General features: G+C 41.8%; 1 long non-coding RNA gene across 1 annotated transcript in view; it reads right to left on the reverse strand.

Annotated features, from left to right (window-relative positions):
- Window positions 1-19839: 19839 nt before the first annotated feature.
- The window catches only part of LOC109306141, an 81851-nt gene continuing 80259 nt past the window's right edge, over window positions 19840-21431 (reverse strand). Inside the window, exon 4 of the long non-coding RNA XR_002099869.1 lies at window positions 19840-20835. This is a non-coding gene — a long non-coding RNA (uncharacterized LOC109306141). The remainder of the gene's footprint in view (window positions 20836-21431) is intronic.

The following is a 21431-nucleotide window of genomic DNA, read 5'->3' on the forward strand; positions in this document are numbered from 1 at the left end:
ACCCCGGTGCTCTTTCCTGCCAAGGCAGGGGGTCGGACTAGATGATCTACCTAGGTCCCTTCCGACTCTAGGTACTATGAAACTATGAAACTATGTCACCCACTACCCTGCCCCCGAGTCTAGCCCTACCTGCCCCCAGCATCTGCCCACCGCTCAGCAGAAGGCCCCCTCATGGTCCTGGGCAGAGGTCCAGCACCACCTCCACCAGCCAGAAGCCCCTGCCCCAACCCTCATCCTGGGTCCCCTACCGCCCAGCCCTCCACCTCCTGCCTGGGCCCAACACTGCCACTCACCTGAGCTCCATACAGGCACAGACCCAGAGCAGCCCACAGCAGGGCCAGGACTGTACATCAGCCCTGCTGGCCCTGGCCACTGCCTGCTGGAGGGGGAGCCACCCATGTGGGGGGACCAGCAGCTGCCATCACCCCTGGGCAAGCCTCCCAGCTGTTGGACTTTCTGTAGTATGTGCAACTGTAGGGGAATGGCCAGAGGCTGGGGTGCTGGCTGCCTGTCCCAGGCCCAACCTCTAGACACCCCCATCCCACAGCTGTGCACCCCAGGAGGGCATACACACAAACCACATTGTAAATAGTTTGCATGGGGAAAGGGGCGTTTTATTGGTGGGTAGGATGGGTGATGGAGGAGCTCTGTTGTTGAGGAGGGAGGGAGAAGGAGGAATGTGTTTGTTGTGTGGGCAATAAAGTGTTTTTCTGAGAACTGTCTGCAGTGACCATAGCTCGGGGGGTGGGCGGTGTAGTGGGGGTCCATGGATGGTTGTCCAGGTGGGCTACAGTGAGGCATGCAGGAGGAGGTGGTTGGCCAGCACCTCTCACACCTGGTGCCTGGCTTCTGGTGATGGGTGTGTGGCTTCCCCGGGGCCTCAGCAGTAGGGACCCATCACTGTTGCTGCCACTACAGCTGGTGCTCCTGCTGCCAAGTATCCTCCAACTGCTGTGTCTCCTCTGCCTATGCCTTCAGAAGAGTTCCCTCCAGGCCTAACAGATGTTATGCAGCATGCAGGCTGCAACAATGACACTTTTACCATTTTGTATGCTGTTGGCTACAGAACTGGTGTATTTCACCACCCACTGGGTTGTTAGGAGTGAATGTCTGACATTGACTCTTGTTCCCATCCACTGTGAATGACTTTCACTTTCAACCAAGCACAATTTTTGCCAGGCCCTAGAAGTGAAAAAATAGCACTGCATAGTTTGACGGGTGGATGTGAAATTATGTGTAAACCTGTGTCACATACCTACATGATAACACCACAGCCCAAATTATTTTACAAGTTTCATCTACACTGCCTCTACACTGTGCCTGAGAGCAGTGTCACAAATGACAGCGTATCTATTTGTTTGCTCTCAGCATATACCAAATCTCATAAATGAGGTGGGGGGGGGCCTAGGACTGGGTCTCCCACCTTCAGGGAAAGCGGTCAAACCACTCAGCTACTGGGATTCAAACAGTAAGGAAGGAGAAGCATCTTCCTCTGCCATCAAACACCCATTTCTCCTGGATTTTTGACTGGCTATATTTTCATGACTTACACATCCACAGCAGGCACAGGTATGTAGCTACATCCACATGGCTGCCAGACCAGTATGTAACTTGCTGCACATGTTCAGTCTATGGACACACACTTACACATCTACACTGCAGGGGTAACAAAATCACAAACTATGCACATATGGCAAAAATGTAATATATATACGTGAAAAACTGGCATATAAATGCATGGATATTAGTAGATTTCTGCCTATAATTGCCCATTCCTTGGGCAAGTGCCTGAACAACTAAGCAAAGGTGCAAATCACCACCATCATGGTTAATCTCAACACTATGACTGGTCCATCTCCAGTCAATAATTTAGGGATTTTTAGTGTTTATGCCCTTTCCTGAAGCATAATGGAAGTCAGATTCCTTAAGAGCTGTACTTCTACATATGCTTAGTAGGTCAACTCTGGTTATACAGAGATGTTTTTAGCCTGAGACACATAAGAAATCTATGTACCTTAGCAGAAATTTTGCCACTTCTCAAGGCAGAATCAGATCATAATTCGTTGCTGAGGCAACTTAGAACTAAAATAAGATATGGCCCAAGTATGTTAATGGGCATGTTAGGAAAAAATATTAAATGTATTAAAAGAAAGAAATAATAGTAATATTGCCTCTTTCAACCAGGGCTCATAATACCACCTTCATCAGCAATATCAAACACTGTTGAGAACCAGAGAGGTGGTAAGATGGACACCCAAGCTCTCTGTTAAACCTAAGCCTTAAAGCAGGTTAAAAGAGGCTGACAGGATTACAATGATAACAGAGATGCCTCAACTCAACCTTCCCAATATGTTTACCCTAAAAGGAAATATAGAAATAGGGATAAATATCTATGTCAAGAGGTGTGTTCTTGAGAATGGCCTAACAATTAATCACTTGAGGGAACCTGTCTCCCTACTCTCGCTTAGAAGTAGCATTCATAATATCCACTAAAAACGGATCCTGCAAGACTGTACTATGAGAAGCATGAGTCTAATAGATTCCTACCTAAAGATGCAATAGTGGTTCTCAAACTTTTGGGGGTCACATGTCTCTTTTTAAGTTTGTTTTGCTGTTTGTTACGTGTACCCCTTTGATTCTGTAGTATAGATAATAAAAAGGAGTACTGAATGTCATTAAGCCAAAACTATAAGATCTCTAACAATCTAATAGATATTGTAGATTTTTTTTTCTTTTTCTTCCTCCTCATCCATTTCTATTTCCCTTCTTCTGCTTTCCTATTCTTTCATCTTGCAGATGCTCTGGAAGTTCACCACATATCCCCAGGGGCATGTGTACACTAACTTGAGAAACACTGAATTACCATTTCCAGGACCACTGCAGGTAGAGATGGCTAAAACTTGAACAAAAGAGACCTTACACTTGATCACTTACACCAGTTCCCCTACCATGGCATACAATGACTCTTATCCATGAATAACCAAAAAAAAAAAAAAAAACCCTTCTCGCAAGAATAGAATATTTTGCCTTCAAGTGAAGGAAATCTGGATTCAGAAAGCTGTTTACTATTCTGAACATGATATAAATAGACTATAAATTCAGAAATAAAAACTTTGTGGACGGGAAAGTTTGGTAGCAGTGGTAAATTGGTCCTCTATAAAGGATGCTAGTTTTGAGAAGAGCCCTTGAAATTCATACTCTTTTGGGGTAGACAATTTTAGAAATAATTTTTTTTTGAGAAGGGCTTGAGTGAAACTCCATGCAAAAGCACCTATTTGGCATCTGTTTAAGGATCATCTGTGATGGCTTTGATGAAGGACACATTTTACCTTGTATGTTAAAGAAAGCATCATGTATGTGGCAACTGTCAATCCTCCTGGATCATGGTGTATGCATGAGGGCCACCCAGACCTTCAATGCATATGCCTGGGCAGGAATTTTTGGAGGAGTGGAGGCTGCCCAGACCTTCCAGCCTCCCTTTAGGCCACTGAGACAGAATCCAAAGACCAGACTGAGTCCAGATGTTTGGTGCTTTCATGGCTGTAGTTGTATAAATGTCTGGGAATTGAACCCAGGTAGACAAGGATTCTACCACTGAAACACTGGAGACTCCTTGTGTCATGTATAATACATAGCAAAAGTGGTAGCTTGTAGCATGTAAAGAGACAAACTGGAGATAAAAAGTATGGAAAACCTTATGAGGATGAGGAGAATTTCTACTTGCAGTAATGAAGAGGACAAAAGAAGCCCACAGAAAGCAAAAAAGTAATGCTGACTTTACAGAGCTTTCTTTCCCTGGTTATAGGAAGTTCTGATTTGTGGAATGTATCTATAATTATTTTTTTTAAATAATGTGCTGGCTATGAATAAAAACAGAGATAAATCCACTGTCAAAAGAACCAATAATCAAATCAGTAATTAGTGCTAGTTAGTGAAATATTTGTTCAGACTACCATAATTTTTTAAGTTATCTAAAGCCACTCATGAGAACACCAAGACAGCAAAATACCACATGCTCTTCTCTCCATGACTTGAGCTTTCATTATCAAAGTCTTCAATTTCTCTTCCAAACAGAAAAGACACTAATGAATGGTACCCACAATTTCTGGGAAGAAGAGTTAGTTTTATTCAGCAATATGAGAGAGACAGAAATTGAAATAAAATTTAAAGAGAAATTGTATTCAAGAAATTGAATTTACTCTCATTTTTTCACTTTAGTTTTGCTGATTTCAGTCACTTCAAATTTACACTAGTAGAACTGAGGAAAAGTTGTGAAAGGACTATGTAGGGAAAGACTATGCTGCAGATGGAACATTTTGCAAGCACGTAAATAATGTCCTGTTCTACCATGCTCAAGTCCCTGAAAACAGTTAATAAAGAAGGTGAGGGAGTCCTACTTCTTTCCCCATTGCTGCCTTTTTGTGACTCAAGGCTTAAGGATAAGATGATGGTGAGTTACAAAAGTAGATTTTACAACCTTATCAAGGGCCAGCAGCAGGGACTCGGGGACAGTCTGTTCACCAGGCCCCCCCTTGGAGTCACCAGGAACAATGGCCACAAGCTGAGGGAGGATAGGTTTAGGTTAGATATTAGGAAGAACTACTTCCAGAGCCTGGAATAGGCTTCCCAGAGAGGTGGTGCTCTCACCTTCCCTGGAAATCTTCAAAAGGAGACTGGATAGGCACCTGGCTGGAGTCTTATGACCCCTCCCACACCTAGTGCTCATTCCTGCCCATGGCAGGGGGCCGGACTTGATGATCTATCTAGGTCCCTTCCGACCCATTGATTCTATGACTCTAGATACATTAATGGATTTTCAGAGACTTGAACAGGATGCACTGGAATTACACTTAGGCACCTAAGTGACCTGAGGAAGGGCACTTGATGCCTGAGAACTCGGCCAAAAGCTCTTCCAACTATATACAGTAAACTCCCTGTTATCCAGCATTTGAGTAACCAGAACACTCTATAACCAGAATTTCTGGTCAGCCAGCTGGATGTAGGCAGAAGGAAAGCTCGCTTGCATGCAGCGGCTGCTGCCGCCACCCACCACCCTGCTCTGCAGCCACTCCGCGTGCAGCCACTGCCACCCCCTCTCCCTCCTCCCCTTCCCCCTGCTTCACATCTGGCTGAAAGCCACCGGCCTCAGGTAACCAGCATTTTTAGGTGCCCAGCACTTTCCATTCCCCACTCATGCTGGAAAAAGAGGGATTTTACTGTATTTGGAAGAACAGAGACCACAAAAACTCCTTGCCTCTATATGTAACCTCCCATGCTGTTCACTAGTGCACCTTGCTTCTACAGGTTTTTCAGACTTTGCCACCTCCTTGGGGGAATTGGCAGCTAGACGTTAGGGTAGATGTCTCTGAGGGTCTCCAGGGGGTCTCTCCTGCCATGTCTTTGCTGTAATAAATTTGTTATTGGGAGGAAGATGGTATATCTTGCCTTTCTGGGTACACTCCTTCAATCTTCCCATCTGATTTCCTGTTTTGGGGCTCCACCTCCCCTACACACCACCTTTCATCACCCTTCCTAGGGCTGCCACCACTTTTCTTCAGTGGGGCTGTGCTTCACTCCAGGCCACTCTGGGCCCACCAGAGGACCCACTTCTGGTCTCTGTAGTTCCTGGTTTGCTGGGGCTTTTATTCCCCCTTCCTGTAGCTGACTGGCAGATCAGCGCCAACATGCCACCATAAAGTGGGTCCATGCCAGTGCTATAGCTAGTCCCGGCTCTTTCTGGACCTGCCGCCATTTTTTTTCCTCTTTCTTCAGCACGGCATTTTCTTCTGCTGTGGCTCTGCTCCCACCGCTGTTCCAGCTTGCTGCAGCATCCCACCAACTCTACTCTTCTCGCTCATTGAGTAAGTCTTCCTCCATGGCATCATCTCTGCCACACTGTATCACTTGGATGACCAACAGGTGGAATAGAATAGCATTGTAGGTGCCTCCTACACTGCTTTGAACAACAGCGCTTAAGCAGAGTTAGGTGCCCAGGATTACCCCTGGGCATGAACAATAGTCCAAGGCAAGGCACCTATTGATCTTTTCATGACAAAAATGCAGTCTAGGTGTCTAAGTAGTCTTGCAGAGTGGGGTCACCTGGATTGCTCTTTGTAACTTGGGCACCTGAATTCCACTTAAATCCTGTTTAAAGTCTAACAAGTTAAATTTGGATCAGGCCACTGGTGGGATTTTTGAAAGCACCTAGGGCTCCTAACTTCCAGTGATTACAATGCCAGTTAGGTGACTAGATATTTCTGCAACCTGTACTATGTGTCTATCACACCTTTAAAAATCTTGTCCCACAATACACCAGCAAATGGTCCATGGACCATCTCTGGCACACAGACCATTTTTTTTTCCTTTATTGAGCCAAATATCCCAACCTAGCAATGACTAATGGGTAATAATCTGCTGTCACTAATATTCTAGCTGGCAGCTCTGTTTAGTTGACTGGTCTGTGTGCAAGATGTGGGAGCTGATATGTGATGCTTCTAAAAAATCTACTTTTTTTTAATATTCTCTGTTGTACTTTATCTCTTCTATGCAACAGTGATGGGATACTTAAATGGATTGAATTAGGTTTCTTGTTCTTTGAATCTTTTTTCATATTTAATGCTATTAAGCATTTTACTAATGCAGTCCAGATTAGCACTTTGTTATTCTTTGACATACTACAGTATCAGAATTTCAGTGTTTCCTAAATGTTTGATTTGAGTTGGTTTTTCCAACAATTTCCTACTTCATTTTTTAAACAAAAAATGCAACCCCCCCAAGAAAAAACCTCACAGACTCATATGAATGAGATGGTCATAAGTTGAGATGGTCAACCAGTCATCCACAGGTTAGTGTGTCTGAGCCACAGGAGATAGACACATGCTACAGCATCTAACTACTAGTCACTCAAGGTAGAGTGCTTCATACATTCAGTGGTGGTCCTTGCAAATTCACTTGCTAGCATTAGCTAAGCTGGGCCTTCATCTTTGCCCGCATACATCAGGGTCTATATGGCTATCCAAATGAATCACTCTTTTTTTAACTTATTTCTGTGTAAAATATTTTAAGTCTGATAGTGTGTTTTCCTCTCATTATTTTTTTTATGGTAGTGTCAAGAGACTCCATATATTTATATCTATAGTCACAGGTAAGACTATATGGTCTAAATTAGAAAGACAGGAGCAAGTGTTAGTTTAGGATGGCCTGCAGAGAGAGGAAGGATGGTTGAATAGTTTTTTCACTATCCTGGAATTCCATTTCAATGCTTTGCTTCATCATACTCTCTTTGTGACCTAAGACAAGTCACTTAGTCTCTTTATATCTCAGTTTCTCATCTGTAAAATAAGGATAATGGTTTTCCTCTATATTACATCCCTGTTGTGAAGATAAATATGTTTAAGGCTGTGAAGCACTCAAATATGTTGGTAAAGGTGATGATATGTGGACCACAACTTGATTATCTCCATTTGTAAAACAATACCGAAGAACGGTATCATTTCTGGGGTTTATTTCATAAAAAATATTGGGAGAATGGTTTTATAGTTGCATTAATGGAAAAGCCATCAAATATTTTTGCTGGGAAGCCAGTCTGAGGGGGAAAGAAGTCCAGAAGAGCTGGCCATACTTTAAAGAAGCCTTACTGAGAGTACAGTAACAAACCATCCGGATGTGCAGGAAGACTAGCAAGTATGGCAGAAGACCGGCTTGGCTTAGCAGGAAACTTCAGTAAACTAAATCAGAAAAAGGAAACTTGTAAGAAGTGGAAACTTGGACAAACAACTAGGGAGGAGTATAAGAGTATTGCTTTGGTGCATAGGGATGAAGTCAGGAAGGCCAAAGCACAATTGGAGTTGCAGCTAGCAAGGGATGTGAAGGGTAACAAGAAGGGTTTCTACAAGTACACCAGTAACAAGAGGAGGATCAGGGAAAGTGTGGGTCCCTTACTGAATGAGGGAGGCAACCTAGTTACAGAGGATGCAGAAAAGACTGAAGTACTCAATGCCTTTTTTTACCTCAGTCTCCATAGGTAAGGTCAGCAAACAAACTACTGCACCTGGAAGCACAGTTTGGGGAGGAGGTGAGCAGCCAACAGTGGTGAAAGAACAGGTTAAGCCAGGGGTGAGTAGGCAATTATTTTGGGTGAAGGGCCGCTTACTGAGTTTAGGCAAACCATCAAGGGCTGCATGACAGGCATCCAGGGCTGGAAGGGATGAATATGAATTTTCTAAATTTTTAGGGGGCCCCATGGGCTGGATAGAATGGCCTGGTGGGCCGTATCCAGCCTGTGGGTCATATTTTGCCCACCCCTGGGTTAGGGACTATTTAGAAAAGCTGCACATGCACAAGTCCATGGGACTGGATGGGATGCACCTGAGGATGCAGAGGCAGTTGCCTGATGTGATTACAGAGCCACTGGCCATCATATTCAAAAATTCATGGCAGTCAGGAGAGGTAAAAGGGCAAGCATAGTGCCCATAGTGCTTCTTAAGAAAGAGTAAAAGAAGGATCCAGGGAACTACAAACTAGTCAGGCTTTCCTCAATCCCTGGAAAATCAAGGAGCAGATCCTTAAGGAATCCATTTCTAAGCACTTGGAGGAAAAGAAGGTGATTAGGAGCAGTCAACATGGGTTCACCAAGGGCAAGTCATGCCTGACCAACCCGATTGCCTTCTATGATGAGATGACTGGCTCTGTGGATGTGGGGAGACCAGTGGATGTGGTATACCTTGATTTTAGCAAGGCTTTTGATATGGTCTCCCACAACTGGCTCTGTGGATGCGGGGAGACCAGTGGATGTGGTATACCTTGATTTAAGCAAGGCTTTTGATATGGTCTCCCACAACATTCTCTCCAGCAAGCTAAGGAAGTATGATCTTGATGAATGGACTGAAAGATGGATAGAAAACTGGCTGGAACATCGGGCTCAGAGGGTAGTAATCAATGGCTCAGTGTTTAGTTGGCAGCTGGTCTCAGGTGGAGTGCCCCAAGGGTCAGTCCTGGGGCCTGTTTTGATCAATATCTTCATGAATGACCTGAAAGATGGCATAGGGTACACCCTCAGCAAGTTTTCAGATGACACCAAGCTGGGTGGAGTAGTAGATATCCTGGAATGTAGAGCTAGGATTCAGAGTGACCTAGACAAATTGGAGGATTGGACTAAAAGAAATCTCATGAAGTCCAACAAGGAGAAGTGCAAAGTCCTGCACTTAGGATCAAACAATCGCATGTACAAGTACAGGCTAGGGGCTGACTGGTTGGACAGCAGCTCTGCAGAAAAGGACCTGGGGGTTACAGTGGACAATAAGCTGAATATGAGTCAACAGTATGACCTTGTTGCCAAGAAGGCTAACGGCATACTGGGCTGTATTGGTAGGTGTGTTGCCAGTAGGTCAAGGGAAGTGATTATTGCCCTTTATTCAGCACTGGTGATGCCACATCTGGAGTACTGTGTTCAGTTTTGGGCCCCACACTACAGACAGGATGTGGACAAATTGGAGAGAATCCAGTGGAGGGGAATGAAAGTGATTCAGGGGCTGGGCCACAGGACTTCTGAGGAGAGGCTGAAGAAACTGGACTTACTTAGTCCAGAGCAGAGAAGACTGAGTGAGGATTTAATAGCAGCCTTCAACTACCTGAAGGGAGATTCAAAAGAAGATGGAGCTAGACTGTTCTCAGTGATGACAGATGACAGAACAAGGAACAATGGTCTCAAGTCATAGTCAGGGAAGTTTAGGTTGGATATTAGGAAGAATTTTCTCACCAGGAGTGTAGTAAAACACTGGAGCAGGTTTTGGACATGTTGTGGACTCTCCATCTTTGGAGGTTTTTAAGACCTGGGTAGACAAAGCCTTGCCTGGGATGAGCTAGTTGGGGATGGTCCTGATTTGAGCAGGGGATTGCACTAGATGTCCTCCTGAGGTCCCTTCCAGCCCTAATTTTCTATGATTCTATGATTTTAAAGATGTTCTGCTTTCTTGACTCCTATTGTACTATATTTTAGGGCCGGACCCTGACCACTGAACTCACTCACAAATTTCAATGGATTAGATCCTTAATCATTGTTGTCCATTGGGCTTTTCTTAGTACATGAAGGAATGTGGCACCTTTCAATATTCAGAATTTAAATAGGCATTAGAAAAACCTTCTCCGTTGCTCCCTCACAGCAGGAGAAACACACTGAGAGTTTCAATTAAAACTAATAAAAAGCTGAAATGAAGGGCTAAGGTCAAGAGTACTGGCATGTGATATGTCATGCCCTGACCTTATTTTAAGGTACGTTCTGCTTCTTTAGTAATAACAGTGATGTTAAGAAGATTAAGAAGTACATTTTTTCTCACTTGGGCTCTAAATCTCTCTATAAATAGGGCACCTATCAACATCGGTGTAATGTTCAGAGTTACTGTGGTACAGGAAACTCCAATACAGATTTAGTAACTGGCACTAAGAAGCTCTACTATACTATATTCTAGGTGATGTCCAAACACACCCCTTCTCTGAGGAACATGCACTTTTAAGAATCCCTTTTTCCAGGCCACAGTATACTAAGGAAGCTGCTTCCTTCTCCCTTCCTCTTGGGAAATGCCCAGTGGATATAAATGGTCGTAGAAGCACCAGGCCACCTACAATCTACCCTTCCTCTGACTCAGCACAGTGGTTTGTTGAGAACCTTGAATGACTACAGGTCTGTAGTGTGCACTGTCCTGACTCACTGACCCTAAATCTCAGCGACCAGACCACACTGGTTCCACACTACTGCTGTGCTAGCTGACAGAAGCACAAGATTTGCCTCTGGAGGCATTTTCAAACAGAGTTTGGTATTCTTCCTACATGTCTACCCAGTAGATACTCATCATGCTGGTACCCAAGAATCCATTGTCAAGGTATTACCCCAGATTTTCCTTCTGGTCTATGTTTCTGTATCAAGGACGGAAACACTTCTCCTCTAAGTTCACTTCCTGCAAATAATGCAAACAGAAATTGTTGAAAACCGAAGTGATATCTTAAAACAGCTAAAATGCAGATTATTGAATCTAATTCACCTTTCCTTTTATTTTGTTAAAACTTGAGCATAGATGTAATACATAGTTACATAGCAAAAAAAAAGGACACTAGTACTCATGGTCAAACTCCCCAATAAATGTACTCAAAGTGCAAACACTGTTGATACCTTTTTTCATTAAATTACTAAGTCATTTGACCCCTTTCTTCCGTCCTCTTGGAAATACCAAAAGCAATTAGAGCACATTGTGAAATAATCACTTGTTAAATTTCAGTTTTTAAGTCAAAGCCAATTTTGAATTATTGCAAGCAAAAAAGTACCTTAATTGCAGTAAAGCTTAGGGCAGTTAGCTGGTCCTAGCTGCCAGATTTCAGGAAGATTATTACTATTATAAAGCAGAGCAGCAATATAGCAAGGCAAGGCACCTATAACTTCCCAAGTGGGATGTGAAAAAAATGGATTTTTCCAACAGTTGAAATAGAGAATATGATGCTATACTACATTTATAATGATTGGTAAATCAAACTATGCATTTAACTCTCTGAGTAGATTTCAGGTGGGCACAGAAATTCACTTCAGGTTATTCTCCTCTTCCCTCCAAATGAATTAACAGCCTGAGGGAAAATCCTCTACCTGTCTGACACTAATGCAGACTTTCCTAACTAATACTTTTCACCTATGACAGTCACAGGTCAATCCCAATGCCTGGCACCTGGTATGGATATGGAGAGAACCATCATTTTCAGAGTGGGAGAATAAATAAGGCTGTTGCCATGATCACTAAGTACATTTTGCATGGGAGAAAGCTTTTCTCTCTTTAACATTAACTAAGGGCCCATTAGGTAAACAAGAAATGTTGTCTTCATGCCGCACTAAGTGATGATGGTGACTTTAGTATTATATCTAAAGCCAAGTCTCAGGTGAATTTTAATCCTTCATTATTCAGGACATACTGTTTTTTCCCTTTCCCCCTAAAATGACAGTCATGCTGTTAAGCATAATAATTGTTCATGAGTGAGCACTGCTTATTGTCCCTCTTGATTTTGCCTCTAAGGCAGGCTTCTTACTCAGCAGAGGTCAAGGGTCAGCTGCTAAATCATGCATACCCACAATCCCTTGTGAATTATGCAGTTGACAAACTGCCGCTAATGATTAGTACAACCTGTATTAAAACCCTGGCACTAAATTGATATTACTTGAGTGATGGATTACACCTCTAATGAGCGGATTATTGCCACAAGTGACCTTGTCGACTGAAAGAGTGTTTCAATATAACTAACATCTTTCACATTCTCATGTCACAGTAGTGCTAAAAAATATTCTTTTTCCCTTTTGATTTTTATTCCAGGGCTGCTTTCTATTCTTTCAACCAGCCAGTTAATCTGTAAACACCACCATTAATGGGATTAGTCATCAGAACTGCACCCCAATTAGTACACCATAATGCCTCTGAAATATAAAGTGCTCAGGAAGTCATATTTTTTTCCTGATGAAAACTGTCATTTTTATTTGCCCCCTATTCTTCAGAGCAACGAAGTTCACCTATGAGCAGCTTCCTCATCCACAGAGTCAGTCACATGTTTGCAGAGATAAAAATGGATTTGCTGCCATTTTATGATGAAAAGATTAACTGATGGCTATGAACTTCAGCACTCTTTTAAAAGAAGCCATTTTTGTTTAGATACATAGATATGTGTGTGTGCGTGTGTGTATAAGGAAAGATGGCTTTCTTTATATATATATATATATATATATATATATATATAGGAAGCCACCTTTGCTTTTATACACACACACACACACACATACACATATGGGGCAGAACAGGTTCAAAGGGTTGCCTTTCTCAAAACACAATCAATTGCAGTTTATCACATTTGCCACTCTATTATACTGAATGAAGCAAGGAGATCTTTGGAGTAATTAATCTCTTGTTATATGTTTGTTGAGCCCCATATGAATTTTCTGCATGGTGTACATGTTTTGTAACAAGAAGATTGAGAGGGCAATGCAGTGGCTTACCTGTATCTGTATTGCATTTAATTTAGCAGGAGACAGCATTTTTTTACTAAGCATTTCACCAGAAAAGAAAACCCCTTGCAAAAGTCTACATCTCAGCTAAAGCTGCACTGTCTTTAAAGGTAATATATCCCTCATGGAGCCTACTCAGGTCTTTGTCTATACGCAGTTAGCGGTGTATTCACAACTGCCTGCCATGCAACACAAGTGCAGATGAGGTCAGGGGGGACTGTATACTAATGAAATTAATTGAGCATAAGCCATGATGACTGGTGAGGAATAGCACATGAGAGAAACAAAACACACATGCCTCATCAGTCATTTGCCATAGCAAAGAATGAGCTACAAGCAAATAAAGAAAAAAAAATAGAAAAAGAGAACGCTATATGACCTCTTTATTTTCAGTGACATTTAATTCTCTGAAGGCCTTTCACACCCAGTGTAAATCAGGAGTAACACCATACCAAAGTCAGTGGAGTGACACCAGAGCAAAACCGATTCCAAGGGAGATCAGAATCTGAGCCAGTGATCTCTCATGTGGCAATCTCTCATGGATCAGATTTCTTCCTGTGATACTTACTGCTTTACTTCATCCATCTAAGCTTTGACTCCCTTCAACTGAATGAATGAATTTGATGTTCTGCAAAATGAGAAACACTAGTTTTATGGTTTAATAAGAATATGTCCTGTGAATGACCCTTAATTATATCTGGAGACCTCCTCTTCCTTACATTTACAGGTTGGTAAGGTACTCTCCAGGGCCAAGCTTGAGTCCAAGAAAAATCAGGGTGCACTGACTGGCAAGATCCCATCTCTGAACCCCATTCTTCTCTTGCCAGGCAACATTAGAGATGCATTCATTTAATGGGCAGACAAGGTTCTTTGGGTGAATCTGATATCTTTTATTAGACCAACGGTTGGTCTAATAAAAGATATCAGATTCACCCAAAGAATCTTGTCTACCAATGCCCTTAGACCAACACGGCTATATCCTACACCCCTTAATTGGGTGTTTGACCTGAATATCTATAATGGTAGCTGGAGATATTTTTTTTTTTCCTGCTGGAGAGCGTGAGTAGAAAAAGGTATGAGCAGTTTATATTGAGATGTTACAATGAGCATCAAGGCAAGCAGATCACCCCATAGACATGACAGCAAGCTCAGAAATAGTGAAAAACAGTGAAAGCAGTGGGAGTTTGAGACATATAATGAGCCTTCTCTTCCCTCAGTTCCATGGGAGCTCACATCATAGACAAGCCCAGCTAAGATAAGGAGACCTTTGCTTTTCTAATATTTCCAGCTCCCATGTAGTGTTTTGGAACAGCTATATGAAAAATTACAATTTGAAACTGACAGATAAATTCATCATGGTTTTTCCAGCAAGAACTTTGTGAAAAAATATCATAAAAAGCATCCACAGCAAAGATATTACAGCCTGCTGTAGAAGGCCCAGGCTTGTTTCCTAGCAGTTACAGAAGGGGTTAACAAAAAGACACTTTCTGTGAAGCTATTATGGCATTTAAGGGAGCTCTGAAAAGTATCAATGGATAGGAACAGCCAGAGAGACTCGCAAGGGTTGCAAAGAATAAGAGAACACTGTCACATCAGTGTGGCATCGGTGACATCAAACATAAAGTGGCTGTCACATGCTTCAAAAACATAATGGCATGATCAGCCTTTTGGCATTCATAGGAAGTGCTGTGCTGCAGGGTCTACAGCAATTCGAACAATCCATTGGCAGGCACAGTGTATAAGGAGGCATTAGGAATACCTACCTTTTGACTGGCCAGTACCTGTGGTGACAGCCTCATCAACATAACAGGTCAGACTAATTTTCGCTTATTGAGCTTCCCTTTGCCCTCCCCTTATGCCAAAATAGTACTAATCTCTTGTAATTTGGACCTTGAAAGAACCTGTTTCCAGGACCTGTAGACAAAAAGGAACAGGGCTGGTCCTCTTTTATGTATGAAGTGTGATATGCATGGGGAAGGTCCCACTTGATTTATTTTGCTTAGGTTATGTGAGATTCCCCTTCTACTTGAACCTTTGCCTCCATAAAAAAAGCAAAGTAAACCTCAAGAGAGTTTGTTCTCTCTCACTTTCTCATCCTGTCTCCTCTACTCAGTCAGCAGAAAGTGGACCTCACATTTGCAGAATATTACAGGACGCTTAACTCGAAGAGGTATGGCTTATATTTTGCCCCAAAGATGTTGAGGTTCATAGTTATTTTCATTTTCACCATGAACAAGGTCCATATTTGTGGTAAGATACTTGAACATCTTTGCCTGATGCAGCTTCACTCTTGCAACTGTCTGATTTTCTGGTGAAATGTCATGCAGCCCCACTACCAAACTGGGCTGACGCCTTGGAAGATGAGGACCCAGACCATGATTAAGACCCTGTATATAGCAGGAAGCCATAGAAGAAACTGGTGCATTGAGGTGATTTGCTTTCAGCAGGACATGTTACAGACAGGAGCCATGCCAGAGGCATATTTAGGCAGTTTTACTCCCTGCATAGGAGCAGCACATGGGTCAGTAACCAAGCCACCAGCAGTGATGGCAGCAGCAGGTTGGCAGCAATGGTAGCTGCTATTTTTGTGCATCCTAAGTAAGCGTCTAGGTCTGGTACCCTACTTTCCCCTTATTTACACAACTGATATGTGCCAAATAAATAGCCTTTTTAATATTGTCTTAATGTCTTATACCTACATTCACAAATCAGAGCCACTCAAAACTTTTCTGTCATGAATCAATTTCAGGTAATATGGGGTTTTTGACTAAATGAAAATACTCACAAAGAAAAAGTGTCTTCTTGTTTAGGAAATTTTGACATTTTTTTAAAAACTGAGCACTTGAAAACTACTGAACTTTTAGTTTTGAGGGAAGACTAGAGAAAATTAAATTAAAAGCTTTTTTTTTCATTCAGAAATATTGCAGCAATGATTCATGGGATGTGTGGTGTGAGAATCTCATGTCTGCTCTTATCTTTGGGTCCAGTTCTCCAATTGTGTTACTTTACTTATAATGGACATCAGCCAGGAATTCCTGTGATGTATCACAACTGCTCAACAGGAGGACAAACCATTGGGCAACATAGAGAATATAATCCAACCGCTTATGAATAACTGAGAAATCAACCATCATAGTCATCATCAGTCCCTCGATACAAGGATGACAGGCTTCAAGTACATAAGGAAGTCACTGGTGAGTTCAAGTTTCACATCCATAGAACAGGGTAGAGATGACAACAGCCTGGTAAACGAAAGGTTTGATTTAGGCTCTGATGCCACAACCATCAAAGACACAACTTGAGAAACATCCAAGAGCAGCACTGGCAGATTGTATCCAGTGTTGAAAATCACCATTTCTGTTTTCTTTTTGGGAAATGTAGCCACCCAGGTAGGGGAAATGCTAAACATTCTCCAAGGATTGCCCTCTAACTGTAATATGTGGAGGAGCAGCTGGGTGACTTGGTGTGACTTGGTAAAGGATCTTGGTTTTTGTGAAGTTGACAATGAGTGCATCTTACTGCACAGTAGAGCTAATTACTGCACAGTAAGCATTTGTACAGTCTACATGTACAGACACTTACTGTGCAGTACTTGGCTCTAATCATGAGTAACTGTGCTACCTGCAAATGCAAGTAGAACAGTTACTCATGATTAGTAAATCCTGGGCAGCAGGGGGTGGGAGATTGCTCACTGCCCTTGGAAGCTGCCTGCTGCCAAGATCTCCCAGAGGACATGTTGCTGGGAAATAAGGATCTCCCAGCCTGGGTCTCACAACTATAGAGCTGACACTGGGAGATCCTTATCCCACAACTGCAGGACTTGGGCTGGGAGATTCTTATCCCAGGCCCTGTGACTGTGGGACTCAGGCTGAGAGATAAGGATCTCTCAGCCCCAGTCTAAAAATCATGAAGCAGGGGCAGGAGGACATTGTCCCCAGTCAGACTGATGGCAGAGCCTACCTCAGCAGCAAGCAGCTTCTGGGTACAGGGAGCAATGTTCCAGCTCCTGTCAGGAGACACCTGTCTCCTGGCCCCTGGGCTAGCACCCAGGGGGAGCTTAGAGCTCTCCCTGCTTGCTTCAGGGACCAGTTGCAGGACCACAGGGCGTGGAAGCAGTCTACTGCTGGGAGCAACAAATCTGCTCTTACATTCCTGCACATGTAGACGTGTGCCCAGGAGAGTTTACTGAAGAGTAAACTGCTCTCATGATTATTTGCACATGTAGATGTGCCCAGTGAGTCCAAGCATTTAATATGCTTCACAGAAGCAATCACAAGTGACTTAGAGCTCTTTAATCAAGTGGGTGCACCTAACACAATCAACAGCATGTTGAAGATTGGTAATAGAGGTGTTGGTGATCTTAAATTTGGAATGTAACCATTTAATGTTAATGAGATTACCACCTAATATGATGTCAGATGTTGACCTCAGGTGGAAGTCTTTCAGCCATAAGGAGTGGAATAGCTGTAATATAGATTGACAAGTGTTGGTACAATCATACATCTTTGCTTGATTCCAGTTCTAATAGTGAAGATGTCCATTTCTGAGCCATTGCTAGGAAAGATGCTGTCATGTGCAAAGAAGACTGATAATAGTAGCAAATCCTGGCAGGCATCCAAATCTCATCAAGATCTTCCAAAAGGCTTCTCTATTGTTCAAACCAAAGACTTTATTCAGGTCAATGAAGGCTGTGTAAAGATCGTAGTGATCTCAAGTAATCACCGCTGAGAACAAGGAGTTACTGTATTTATTGCCAATTTGCACTATTACATTGAACATCTCTTCATCTCTGGTAGTTCTCTTGAATCTGCAACTCCTAGAGACACATGAATTAAAAAGTCTGTTTTCATTGAAAATAAGTTTCTAGCCCTCCTAGTCATGGAGAAAAGTTGGAAACTGCCCCTGAGTGTACCTTAAAGTTTAAAAGCACGAAGACAAAATAAAAAAGTATTTGTCACTTTTTGTAAATGCTCAGAGTTCTTAAGCCAGTTTGATGATTTTAGAGGATTTCACTTCTGATTGCTAAAAGGTTGTGGTTACAGTACTCAAACTAATTAGAATAGAACAAGGAGATATAAAAAGAGGTGATTTTGTGAAATTAAAATGTGGGCCATTTGCCTGGCAATTGGATTTATTTATTTCATTTCCCAAAGTCATGGAAAAGCCAGTGTTTGAGACACTTTGAACTAGGTACTGTGAATGAGAATAAACACACCAAGAGGTCACAAAACATGGACACCCCTTGGCTATGGACCACATAAGTTAGGTCATAGTTTTCTTCCTAACTGTACAAACTGTATTAGATGGAAAATATACCAGAAAATGCATTCTGAGGAAAATCCCTTTCCTGACAGAAAAAACAGACTAGATGAATAAACCTTTGTCAGCTATAAATACTCTGGATCCAGGATTCTGTGATTACTTTACTTATTGCAATTAAAGAAAATTCCAACTGTATCAGACCCGATATAGCTCCTATAACTACAAGCCACTAACACTAGCCAAGGATAGTTGACCCCTCCCCTTGGAGCCAAACTTATTCCCATTGAATAGTCACTCAGGCCCAAATCCACAAAGGTATTTAGGGCACCTGTGATAAGGAGTTGGGCATCTAAATAAATCCCTTTGGCAATCTGAAGTCCCACCAAAGCCAAGAAGGGTAGTTGTGGAGAATGTTCTTGTCCAATGTAAATAAAAGTACTGCAAGGTGACCCTTTGTGAGCATATGGGCTACAGAATTCAGGGAATAAGCTTTTAGAAATTGAAGGACGCTGTGCTGTTTTGCCTTATATAATATTATCTGGAAGCCAAGTCCATTGAATTGCTCAAAACTATAAGCTACTTTGTCTTATGTGAACAATCCTTTTGTATTCAGTGGTACTACTCATGCAGGAAAGAGTTTGTAGAACTGAACTGTGTTATGTCCAGATTAAACTGAGCTGCCACAGTAAAAAAGAAAGAAAAGTGAATATACACAACTAAAATCTGAACAGTGATTGTATGCAGCCTTAGTAAAGAGCAATGGGATATCGATATGGACCTAGTATGACATATAAAAGTCTCTGGGAATCAAAAAAGAGTATCACAAGTGAAATGTGCATTATACTCCAAGTATTAAAATGCTGTGTTCTATATTAATGATTCTTACAGAAGCAATACTACTTTTCCAGCTTTAGCGGGTGATCTAGTGAAAGGGAACTATGAGACCAAAATGACACTGCCTCCCCTGCCAGTAACAACAAGTACCGGCAGTGTCCTTCCTTTTTCAAAACGCTTCCATTTCTTTCTTTTTTTTTTCAGTTTCTTTCTGAGCTGAATGCAGCTCAGAACATAATTACTTTTCACTGTAGGCTCAAAAAGTCACTAAGCAGCTGATAAAAGGCAAAGGAATCAGTACTATTTTCTAGCTGAAAAAAGGGTTTTTCTTATTGGAGTTGATAACTCTCACCAAGGGCTCCAGGCTTTTGTTACATCAATTTGAGGAACTCATAATCTCTGCATTATGAATGTTCAACCAGGATATTTCCTGCTGTAGTGCATCAGGCACCTTCAATATCGCAGCTCCTGTTGTCATTGTTGGGTAAACAGCTTTTGACACGTTTTCAATATGATTACATTAGAACAAGTGGGTCGTGATTGATAACCTAATATTCAGGCCATGCAAATCATCAATCACTGGAAGTATATTAATTATTCAATGTAACCGTCTAATGCAAGAATCAATGTTGGAAATGAAGAAAAGAAACTCTCAGCTCCCAGAAGAGGCTACTAGATAATAAAAAAGGAATACTAAATAATCTGAGCCCATAATCCTCTGTTTAATAAAATCCATTTATTTAGCTGTCAAAAACATGATACAATAATTTAAAAAAACAGGATAATGAAACATATTTTTAATTCTTTTCTTGGAGGAAAGAAACTTTGTCGGTTTAGGCAGTGATTAAATCTGAAATTTAAAAAATAAGCAGCAAATAATGAGAGTGACTAAGATGTACATTAGAAAAAAATATACCTCAGAGAAAACAGGTGTTCTCAGTTATGGTTGATAAAGTTAAATAGGCAATGACACTATGTCTCATAAACTGGGCCATATATTCCCCATGCACAGATTGACACAGGGGACAACTTTACTCAGAAAATTATTCCCTTCAAAGTGGCCAAAACATCAAGGATTATGCTCTTAGAAAAGGGGTGTTTGCAGGTTTTTCCTTCTTTTTGGAAGGCAAGGGTTGGTGGCCATGAATGTTCACAGAAGACACAGGAATAGCTCAGCAGGAAGCAACAGAAGCATAGAGCAGGCCTGTTGTAGATGGATGGTGTAAAAGGGACACAAAACTGAGTGCATAGATCCTTACAGTTTCTTATTGTCCTTCCCCAGCTATCAGTAAGGATCTCTATGTCTTCCAAAGGAATCAGACCAGCTTCAAACAACCCAGAGCATCTTGCACATGAAAACCACTGTGAATTAATGACATTTTCAGCATTAAGTCAGACTGGATTCTATGCATGAATTTCAGTGCTTTTCTTGCAGTACAATCCCACATGCCTTGGCTTCTCTTCACTTTCATTCCTTTCCTTTCTGGTCATCCCCAGATTTTATCATCTTCCTTCATTCCATAGTCAAAAAGGCCCCTTGCAAGCACTGGCATAAAATACTTTTGGCTATGTTGTACAATGTCATTGAAACAACCCCTTGCAACTATAGATTATTTTAACCTATTTTTATATAAATTACCATCTTGTTTCCAGGCCCTGGCTTTTTTCCCAAATTTGATGATTTGGCCCTTAGATTTGCAGCATCTGGTTTTCTGAAAAAGAAAAATCCATCCTTATGGGGTTCAACAAATGCAAAAGCTGAAAGCTTTTTTAAAAAACTCTTTACTAAGCTATCCATACTTCAAGAATAAAAGACAGACCTTTGATATCAAGTCAAATTTCTGTATTCTTGAATGCGCATCGCACATCAAACTTACAAAATTTTGCACCTTTGGATCATAGTGCAGATTTTGGCATCTTAAAGTAAAGGAAATGCTGAGCCTCACCATTTCATACCAACGTTGGAAACTATATAAGTCCATCAAAGGAAGAAAAGGAAATTGGTTATACCCTTCAACCTTCATTCTATACAATGATACATGTCAAAGGTATTTCAGTTACTACATAAGGAAATGGACACTCTGTGACAAGTAATACATCACTTTCCATGTCTTTGTAGGTCATCTGGAGTCCCCACAGTTTAAAGGAAGAAGATGACAGAGATGCTTTCTCCACAAGCAACTCCAGAAGCTGTAACAAGAATGACTCCTAGAAAACTACTAGAGACCCTCTGGGTAAAAAATCGTGGGGAATACGGCACAGGGGACACAATGGTGGGAGTCTACTACAGACCTCCCACTCAAAGTCC

The sequence above is a fragment of the Crocodylus porosus genome, unplaced genomic scaffold, assembly GCF_001723895.1.
Source record: "Crocodylus porosus isolate Cpor-Errol unplaced genomic scaffold, CroPor_comp1, whole genome shotgun sequence".
NCBI classification, from domain to species: Eukaryota; Metazoa; Chordata; order Crocodylia; family Crocodylidae; genus Crocodylus; species Crocodylus porosus.